Source organism: Phyllobates terribilis, unplaced genomic scaffold, assembly GCF_046119375.1.
Source record: "Phyllobates terribilis strain yellow unplaced genomic scaffold, ASM4611937v1 Scaffold_138__1_contigs__length_4804227, whole genome shotgun sequence".
In the NCBI taxonomy this organism is placed as follows: domain Eukaryota; kingdom Metazoa; phylum Chordata; class Amphibia; order Anura; family Dendrobatidae; genus Phyllobates; species Phyllobates terribilis.
In genome coordinates, this window is record NW_027362898.1 from 2,718,739 (window position 1) to 2,729,061 (window position 10,323).

The following is a 10,323-nucleotide window of genomic DNA, read 5'->3' on the forward strand; positions in this document are numbered from 1 at the left end:
TACTCTCTCTCTGGCTCTGGCCTGCCCTTACCTTGGCTCCGGACTTCTCTCGCTCTGGCCTGCTCTTGTTCTGGACTGGCCTGCTATCGTTCTGGCTCTGGCCTGGCCTGCCCTGGCTCTGGCCTTGCCTCCAGCCTGCTCTCGCCTTGGCAAGGGCCTGCTCTTGCTCTGGCTCTGGCCTGCCCTCACCCTGGCTCCGGCCTGATCTCGCTCTGGCTCCGGATTGCTCTGGCTCTGGCCTGCTTTCGCTCTGTCTGGCTCTAGACTGCCCTCGCCTTGGCTTTGGCCTGCTCTCTCCCTGGCTCCGGCCTGCTTTCGCTATGGCTTCAGCCTGCTCTTGCCCTTGCTCCGGCCTGCCGTTGATCTGGCTCCGGCAAGCCCTAGCTCCGGCCTGCCCTCGCCTTGGCTCCGGTCTACTCTCGCTCTGGCTCTGGCCTGCTCTTGCTCTGGCCTGGCCTTGGCTCCGGCCTGCTCTCGCTCTCACTCTGGTCTGCCCTCGCCCTGGCCTGCTCTCGCGCTGGCTCTGGCCTGCACTCGTCCTGGCTCCGGCCTGCTCTCGCTCTGGCTCTGGCCTGCCCTCATCTTGGCTCCGGCCTACTCTTGCCCTGGCTCCAGCCTGCTCTCGCTCTGGCTTCGGCCTGCCCTCGCCCTGGCTCCGACCTGCCCTTGTTCTGGCTCCGGCCTGCCCTTGTTCTGGCTCCGGCCAGCCCTCGCCCTGGCTCCGGCCAACACCTCCTCTTGCCCTGGCCTGCCTTCGCCTTGGCTCCTGCCTGCTCTCGCTCTGGCTCTGGCCTGCTCTCGCTCTGGCTCTGGCCTGCCTTTGCCTTGGCTCCGGACTGCTCTCGCTCTGGCTTGGGCCTGTCCTTGCCTTGGCTCCGGCCTGTCCTTGCCTTGGCTCCGGCCTGCTCTCACTGTGGCCTGCTCTTGCTCTGGCCTACCCTGGCTCTGCCTCTGGCCTGCCCTTGCCTTAGCTCCGGCCTGCTCTCGCTCTAGCTCCGTACTGCCCTCACCCTGGCTCCGCTATGCCATAGCTCGGGCTCCGGCCTGCCCTCACCTTGGCTCCGTCCGCCCTGGCTCTGGCCTGCCCTCGCCCTGGCTCCGGCCTACTCTCTCTCTGGCTCTGGCCTGCCGTCGCCCTGGCTCCGGCCTACTCTCGCTCTGGCTCTGGCCTGCTCTTGCTCTGGCTCTGGCCTCGCCTTGGCTCCGGCCTGCTCTCGCTCTCACTCTGGTCTGCCCTCACCCTGGCCGCCTGCTCTCGCCCTGGCTCTGGCCTGCTCTCGCCCTGGCTCTGGCCTGCTCTCGCCCTGGCTCCGGCCTGCCCTCGTCCTTTCTCCGGACTGCTCTCGCTCTGGCTGTGGCCTGCCCTCGCCTTGGCTCCGTCCGGCCTGCTCTCGCTCTGGCTCCAGCCTGCTCTCGCTCTGGCTTAGGCCTTCCCTCGCCCTAGCTCCGGCCTGCCCTTGCTCTGGCTCCGGCCAGCCCTCGCCTTGGATATGGCCAGCACCTGCTCTGGCTCCGGCCTGCCTTTGCCTTGGCTTCGGACTGCTCTCGCTCAGGCCTGCTCTCGCTCTGGCTCTGGCCTGTCCTTGCCTTGGCTCCGGCCTGCTCTTGCTGTGGCCGACCCTGGCTCTGCCTCCGGCCAGCCCTCGCCTTGGCTGTGGCCAGCTCCGGCTCTGGCTCCGGCTGCCCTCGCCCTGGCTCCGGCCTGCTCTCGCTCTGGCTCTGGCCTGCCCTTGCCCTGGCTCCGGCCTGCCCTCGCTCTGGCTCCGGCCTGCCCTCGACCTGTCTCCGGCCTGCTCTTGCTCTGGCCTGCCCTCGCCCTGGTCTGCCCTCGCCCTGGCTCTGGCATTCTCTCGCTCTGGTTTCGGCCTGCCCTCGCCTTGGCTCCGGCCTGCCTTTGCCATGGCTACGGCCTGCTATCGCTCTGGCTCCAGCCTGCCTTTGCCTTGGCTCCGGCCTGCTCTCGCTAAGGCTCTGGCCTGCTCTTGCTGTGGCTCTGGCCTGCCTTCGCCTTGGCCAAAGCGAGATTTGGCCAGAGCCAAGGCAAGGGCAGGCCAGAGCCAGAGAGAAAGAAGGCCGGAGCCAAGGCAAGGGCAGCCGGAACCAGGGCGAGAGCAGGCCAGAGCCAGGGCGAGTGCAGGCCAGAGCCAAGGCGAGAGCAGGGCGAGGGCTGGCCAGAGCCAGAGTCAGATCAGGCCGGAGACAAGGCGAGGGCAGGCCGGAGACAAGGCGAGGGCAGGCTAGAGCCAAAGCGAGAGCAGTCCGGAGCCAAGGCGAGGGCAGACCAGAGCCAGAGCGGGAGCAAGCCGGAGCAAAGGCAGGGGCAGGCCAGAGCGAGAGCAGGCCGGAGCCAGGGCAAGGGCAGGCCGGAGCCAGAGCGAGAGTTGGGCAGAGCCAAGGCAAGGGCAGGCCAGAGCCAGAGCAAGAGAAGGCCAGAGCCAAGGCAAGGGCACGCCGGAACCAGGGCAAGAGCAGGCCAGAGCCAGGGCAAGAGCAGGCCGGAGCCAGGGCGAGAGCAGGCCGGAGCCAGGGCGAGAGCAGGCCGGACCCAGGGCGAGGGCAGGCCCGAGCCAGAGTCAGAACAGGCGAGGGCAGGCAAGAGCCAGAGCGAGGGCAAGCCAGAGCCAGAGAGAGCTTGGGCAGGCTAGAGCCAGAGCGATAGCAGGCCGGAGCCAAGGCGAGAACATTCCGGAGCCAGGCGAGGGCAGGCCAGAGCGAGAGCAGGCCGGAGCCAAAGCGAGGGCACGCCAGAGCGAGAGCAGGCCGGAGCCAGGCCGAGGGCAGGCCAGAGCGAGAGTAGGCCAGAGCCAAGGCAAGGGCAGGCGAGAGCCAGAGCGAGAGAAGGCCAGAGCCAAGGCAAGGGCAGGCCGGAACCAGGGCGAGAGGAGACAGGAGACAGGGCGAGGCCAGAGCCAGAGCGAGAGTAGGCCGGAGCCAGGGCAAGGGCAGGCCAGAGCCAGAGAGAGAGCAGGCCAGAGCCAGTGCAAGGGCAGGCCAGAGCCAGAGAGAGAGCAGGCCAGAGCCAGTGCAAGGGCAGGCCCGAGCCAGAGCGAGAGCATGCCGGAGCCAGGGCAAGAGCAGGCTGGAGCCAAGGCGAGGGCAGGACAGAGCGAGAGCAGGCCAGAGCCAAGGCAAGGCCAGAGAGAGAGCAGGTCGGAGCCAGGGCGAGAGCAGGCAAGAGCCAATGCAAGGGCAGGCCGGAGTCAGGACGAGCGCAGGCAGGAGCCAGAGCGAGAGCAGGCTGGAGCCAAGGCGAGAGCAGGCCGGAGCCAAGGTGAGGGAAGGTCTGAGTCAGAGCGAGAGCAGGCTGGAGCTCAGGCAAGGGCCAGCCAGAGAGAGAGCAGGCCGGAGCCAAGGCATGGGCAGGCCAGAGCCAGAGAGAGAGCAGGGCGAGGGCAGGCCAGAGCCAGAGAAGGTCGGAGGCAGGGCGAGAGCTGGCCGGGGCCAGAGCAAAGGCAGGCCGGAGTCAGGGCGAGGGCAGGCTGTAGCCAGAACGAGAGCAGGCCGGAGCCAAGGCGAGAGCAGGCCACAGCCAAGGCAAGGGTAGGCCACAGCCAAGGCAAGGGCAGGCCGGAGCCAGAGATAGAGAAGGCCAGAGCCAAGGCAAGGGCGGGCCAGAGTGAGAGTAGGCCGGAGCCAGAGCGAGGGCAGGCCAGAGCGAGAGCAGGCCAGAGCCAAGTTGAGGTCAGGCCAGATATAGAGCAAGCATGAGCCAAAGCAAGGGCAGGCCGGAACCAGAGAGAGCAGGCCGGAGCCAAGGCGAATGCAGGCCGGAACCAGGGCAAGAACAGGTAGGAGCCAAGTCACACACACACACACACACAGACTGTATATGCCACACACACGCACACACAGACTGTATATGCCACACACACACACGCACAAACAGATGCCACACGCACACACACAGACTATATGACACACACACACACAGACTGTATATGACACACACACACTGTATATGACACACACACACACACTGTATATGACACACACACACACACACTGTATATGACACACACACACTGTATATGACACACACACACACACACACACACACACACACACTGTAATTCTATAATAGCATGATCGCTGCCTCCTAGGGTCCCAGCCACCTTTACCTCCTCAACCATTTCCTCCCTGTTTATAAGGATTAGATCCAAAGTAGCAGATCCCCTTGTTTTCTCCCCTACCTTTTGGAAGATAAAGTTGTCAGCAAGAGATCTATAGAGCAGGCATGAGCCAAAGCAAGGGCAGGCCGGAACCAGAGAGATAGCAGGCCGGACCCAAGGCGAGAGCAGGCCGGACTTAGCCAAGGCGAGAGCAGGCCGGACCCAGGGCGAGAGCAGGACAGAGCAAGAGCAGGCCGGAGCCAGGACGAGGGCAGGCTGAAGCCAAGGAGAGGACAGGCCAGACTGGCCAGAGCGAGAGCAAGCAAGAGACAGGGCGAGAGCAGGCCGGAGCCAGAGAGAGCAGGTCGGAGCCAGGGCGAGAGCAGGCCGGAGCCAAGGTGAGGGTAGGCCAGAGCCAGGGCGAGGGCAGGTCAGAGTCAGAGCGAGAGCAGGCCAGAGCTAGAGGAGGTCGGAGCCAGGGCGAGGGCAGGCCAGAGCCAGAGAGAGAGCAGGCCGGAGCCAGGGCGAGGGCAGGCCAGAGCCATAGGAATTCGGAGGCAGGGCGAGGGCTGGCCGGAGCCAGAGCAAGGGCAGGCCGGAGTCAGGCCGAGGGCAGGCAGTAGCGAGAGCAGGCCGGAGCCAAGGCGAGAGCAGGCCGGAGTCAAGGCGAGGGTAGGCCAGAGCCAAGGCAAGGGCAGGCCGGAGCCAGAGATAGAGAAGGCCAGAGCCAAGGCAAGGGCAAGCCAGAGCGAGAGAGAGAGCAGGCCGGAGCCAGGGCGAGGGTAGACCAGAGCCAGAGAGAGAGCAGTTCAGAGCCAGGGAGAGAGCAGGACGTAGCCAAGGCGAGGGCAGGCCGGAGCCCGAGCTGTGGCATAGTGGAGCCAGGGCGAGGGCAGTACGGAGCTAGAGCGAGAGCAGGCCGGAGCAAAGGCGAGAGCAGGCCGTAGCCAAGGCGAGGGCAGGCCAGAGGCAGAGCCAGGGTAGGCCAGAGCAAGAGCAGGCCAGAGCGAGAGCAGGCCGGAGCCAAGGCAAGGGCAGACTCTGCAGAGCGAGAGCAGGCCAGAGCCAGAGTGAGAGTAGGCCAGAGACAAGGCAAAGGCAGGCCAGAGCTAGCGCGAGAGGAGGCCGGAGCCAAGGCGAGGGCAGGCCAGAGCGAGAGCAGGCCGGAGCCAAGGCGAGAGCAGGCCGGAGCCAAGTCGAGGGCAGGCCAGAGGCAGAGCGAAAGCAGAGAGCGAGAGCAGTCCGGAGCAAAGGAAAGGGCAGGCCACAGCCAGAGTAAGTTTTGCTCTGCTCTGCTTGTCTACCGCATCTGCGGGTTTTGCTCTGCTCTGCTTGTCTATCGCATCTGCGGGTTTTGCTCTGCTCTGCTTGTCTACTGCATCTGCGGGTTTTGCTCTGCTCTGCTTGTCTACTGCACCTGCGGCTCCGTTCCTGTGTCCCGTCTGTACTGGTCCCTATCCTGCCTGCGTTCCTACCTGCCAGTACCCGCCTGTCTGCATGCCAGCCGTGCCTGCCAGTGCCCACCTGTCTGCATGCCAGCCGTGCCTGCCAGTGCCCACCTTCTGCATACCAGCCGTGCCTGCCAATACCCACCTGTCAACATACCAGCCGTGCCTGCCAATACCCACCTGTCTGTATGCCAGCCGAACCTGCCTGTTCCTGCATTCCCCGATGTGGGTCAACAGCTGTGACTGGGGTCTAGAGCAGGCTTGAGCCAGAGCGAGGGCAGGCCAGAGCCAAGGCGAAGGGAGGCCAGAACCAGAGCAAGAGCAGGCCGGAGTCAAGACGAGGGCAGGCCAGAGCAAGAGCAGTCCGGAGCCAGAGCAAGAGCAGGCCGGAGCCAAGACGAGGGCTGGCCGGAGCCAGTGTAAGGTAGGCCGGAGCCAGGGCGAGGGCAGGCCGGAGCAAGAGCAGGCTGGAGCCAAGGCGAGAGCAGGCTGGAGCCAAGGTGAGGACAGGCCAGAGAGCGAGAGCAGGCCGGAGCCAAGGCGAGGGCAGGCCAGAGACAGATCCAGAGCAGGCCGGAGCCAGGGCGAGGGCAGGCCAGAGTCAGAGCGAGAGCAGGCTGGAGCCAAAGCGAGAGCAGGCCAGAGCGAGAGCAGGCCAGAGCCAGAGCGAGAGTAGGCCAGAGTCAAGGCAAGGGCAGGCCAGAGCGAGAGAAGGCCAGAGCCAAGGCAAGGGCAGGCCGGAACCAGGGCGAGAGGAGGCCGGAGACAGGGCGAGGCCAGAGCGAGAGCAGGCCAGAGCGAGAGTAGGCCGAAGCCAGGGCAAGGGCAAGCCAGAGCCAGAGAGAGAGCAGGCCGGAGCCAGGGCAAGAGCAGGCCGGAGAGCGAGAGCAAGCCAGAGCCAAGGCAAGGGCAGGCCAGAGCCAGAGAGAGAGCAGGTCGGAGCCAGGGCGAGAGCAGGCCGGAGCCAATGCGATGGCTGGCCGGAGCCAGAGCAAGGGCAGGCCGGACTCAGGGCGAGGGCAGGCAGGAGCCAGAGCCAAGGCGAGGGTAGGCCAGGGCGAGGGCAGGTCAGAGTCAGAGCGAAAGAAGGCCGGAGCTAAGGCAAGGGCAGGCCAGAGCCAGAGATAGAGAGCAGACCGGAGCCAAGGCATGGGCAGGCCAGAGCCAGAGAGAGAGCAGGCCGGAGCCAGGGCGAGGGCAGGCCAGAGTCAGAGCGAGAGCAGGCCGGAGCCAAAGCGAGAGCAGGCCAGAGCGAGAGCAGGCCAGAGCCAGGGCGAGGGCAGGCCAGAGCGAGAGTAGGCCAGAGCCAAGGCACGGGCAGGCCAGAGCGAGAGAAGGCCAGAGCCAAGGCAAGGGCAGGCCGGAACCAGGGCGAGAGGAGGCCGGAGACAGGGCGAGGCCAGAGCGAGAGCAGGCCAGAGCCAGAGCGAGAGTAGGCCGAAGCCAGGGCAAGGGCAAGCCAGAGCCAGAGAGAGAGCAGGCCGGAGCCAGGGCAAGAGCAGGCCGGAGCCAAGGTGAGGGCATGACAGAGCCAGAGCGATAGCAGGCCAGAGCCAAGGCAAGGGCAGGCCAGAGCCAGAGAGAGAGCAGGCCGGAGCCAATGCGAGGGCTGGCCGGAGCAAAAGCAAGGGCAGGCCGGAGTCAGGGCGAGGGCAGGCAGGAGCCAGAGCGAGAGCAGGCCAGAGCCAAGCCGAGGGTAGGCCAGGGCGAGGGCAGGTCAGAGTCAGAGCGAGAGAAGGCCGGAGCTAAGGCAAGGGCAGGCCAGAGCCAGAGATAGAGAGCAGACCGGAGCCAAGGCATGGGCAGGCCAGAGCCAGAGAGAGAGCAGGCCGGAGCCAGGGTGAGGGCAGGCCAGAGCGAGAGCAGGTCGGAGGCAGGGCGAGAGCAGGCCGGAAATGCGAGGGCTGGCCGGACCCAGAGCAAGGGCTGGCCGGAGTCAGGGCGAGGGCAGGCCGTAGCCAGAGCGAGAGCAGGCCGGAGCCAAGGCGAGACGCAGGCCGGAGTCAAGGCAAGGGCAGGCCGGAGCCAGAGATAGAGAAGTCCAGAGCCAAGGCAAGGGCAGGCCGGAACCAGGGCGAGAGCAGGCCGGAGACAGGGCGAGGCAAGAGCCAGAGCGAGAGTAGGCCGGAGCCAGGGCAAGGACAGGCCAGAGAGAGAGCAGGCCGGAGCCAGGGTGAGGACAGGCCAGAGCCAGAGAGAGAGTAGTTCAGAGCCAGGGAGAGAGCAGGACGTAGCCAAGGCGAGGGCAGGCCGGAGCCCGAGCTGTGGCATAGTGGAGCCAGGGCGAGGACAGGACGGAGCTAGAGCGAGAGTAGGCTGGAGCCAAGGCGAGAGCAGGCCGTATCTATAAAGGCTAGATCTGCAAATAGGTGTTCTCCAGTACTTACTAATTGTTTTTCTAAAGTTCAACAGTTGCATATTGCGCCATCGTCTTTTTATCCAATGATGAGACATTCTTCCATTGTCTTATCATGGTATTCCAGCTTTAGAGAAGTTGAAAACATCTTAAAAGACTTGTTCTTCTTGAAGAAATGGCCATTCTTTATGAGGTGTTAAATAGCTGGTTTCCACCTTCTCTAAATGTTTTTCACCATAGTCCAATTTTTGTGAATTGCATTACTACTCTTTTCATCCATTGATCAGTGCTTTATTCCAATTTCGCATCAATGGACACTATTTATCTTCTTGCCATCAAAAAGTACCATTCTGACCCACATTGTATGAAATATTTGGGGCACAACATGAATAGTAAAGGAAAGAGAGTTGCCATCTCACCAATTGACAAGCGTGTAAATATTTTGCACCATCAGGCCACTCAAAAATAATTTACCAACATGTATGTTGTTCTTCAGGACACGAACACATACGGCCAAGGCAAGAGCAGGCCAGAGCGAGAGCAGCCCGGAGCCAAGGCGAAGGCAGGCTAGAGCCAGAGCGAGAGCAGGCCGGAGCAAAGGCAGGCCAGAGCCAGAGTGAGAGCAGGCCGGAGACAAGGCAAAGGCAGGCCAGAACCAGAGCGAGAGCAGGCCGGAGTCAAGACGAGGGCAGGCCAGAGCAAGAGCAGTCCGGAGCCAGGGCGAGGGCAGGCCAGAGCCAAAGCAAGAGCAGGCCGGAGCCAAGGCCCTCGAGGGCTGGCCGGAGCCAGAGTAAGGGCAGGCCGGAGCCAGGACAAGGGCAGGCTGGAGCCAGAGCAAGAGCAGGCCGGAGCCAAGGTGAGGGCAGGCCAAAGCCAGAGCGAGAGCAGGCCGGAGCCAAGGCGAGGGCAGGCCAGAGAAAGATCCAGAGCAGGCTGGAGCCAGGGCGAAGGCAGGCCAGAGTCAGAGCGAGAGCAGGCCGGAGCCAAAGCGAGTGCACGCCAGAGCCAGAGTGAGAGCAGGCCGGAGCCAGGGCGAGGGCAGGCCAGAGCGAGAGTAGGCCAGAGCCAAGGCAAGGGCAGGCCAGAGCAAGAGAAGGCCAGAGCCAAGGCAAGGGCAGGCCGGAACCAGGGTGAGAGGAGGCCGGAGACAGAGCGAGCCACAGCCAGAGAGAGAGCAGTCCGGAGCCAGGGCGAGGGCAGGCCAGAGCCAGAGCGAGAGCAGTTCAGAGCCAGGGAGAGAGCAGGACGTAGCCAAGGCGAGGGCAGGCCGGAGCCCGAGCTGTGGCATAGTGGAGCCAGGGCGAGGGAAGGACGGAGCTAGAGCGGGAGCAGGCTGGAGCCAAGGCGAGAGCAGGCCGTAGCCAAGGCAAGGTTAGACCAGAGCCAAAGCGAGAGCAGGCCAGAGCGAGAGCAGCCCGGAGCCAAGGCGAAGGCAGGCTAGAGCCAGAGCGAGAGCAGGCCAGAGCGAGAGCAGGCCAGAGCAAAGGCAGGCCAGAGCCAGAGTGAGAACAGGCCGGAGACAAGGCAAAGGCAGGCCAGAGCGAGAGCAGGGCAGGCCAGAGCGAGAGCAGTCCGGAGCCAAGGCGAGGGCAGGCCAGAGCGAGAGCAGGTCGGAGCCAAAGCGAGGGCAGGCCAGAGCCAGAGCGAGTGCAAGCCGGAGCCAAGTCGAGGGCAGGCCAGAGCCAGAGCAAAAGCAGGCCAGAGCGAGAGCAGTCCTGAACCAAGGAAAGGGCAGGCCACAGCCAGAGGTAGAGCAGGTTTGAGCCAGAGCGAGGGCAGGCCGGAACCAAGGCGAAGGCAGGCCAGAACCAGAGCGAGAGCAGGCCGGAGTCAAGACGAGGGCAGGCCAGAGCAAGAGCAGTCCGGAGCCAGGGCGAGGGCAGGCCAGAGCCAAAGCAAGAGCAGGCCGGAGCCAAGGCCCTCGAGGGCTGGCCGGAGCCAGAGTAAGGGCAGGCCGGAGCCAAGTCGAGGGCAGGCCAGAGCCAGAGCAAAAGCAGGCCAGAGCGAGAGCAGTCCGGAGCCAAGGAAAGGGCAGGCCACAGCCAGAGGTAGAGCAGGCTTAAGCCAGAGCGAGGGCAGGCCAGAGCCAAGGCGAGGGCAGGCCAGAGCAAGAGCAGTACGGAGCCAGGGCGAGAGCAGGCCAGAGCCAAAGCAAGAGCAGGCCGGAGCCAAGGCTCTCGAGGGCTGGCCGGAGCCAGAGTAAGGGCAGGCCGGAGCCAGGACGAGGGCAGGCTGGAGCCAGAGCAAGAGCAGGCCGGAGCCAAGGTGAGGGCAGGCCAAAGCCAGAGCGAGAGCAGGCCGGAGCCAAGGCGAGGGCAGGCTAGAGAAGGATACAGAGCAGGCTGGAGCCAGGGCGAGGGCAGGCCAGAGTCAGAGCGAGAGCAGGCCGGAGCCAAAGCGAGAGCAGGCC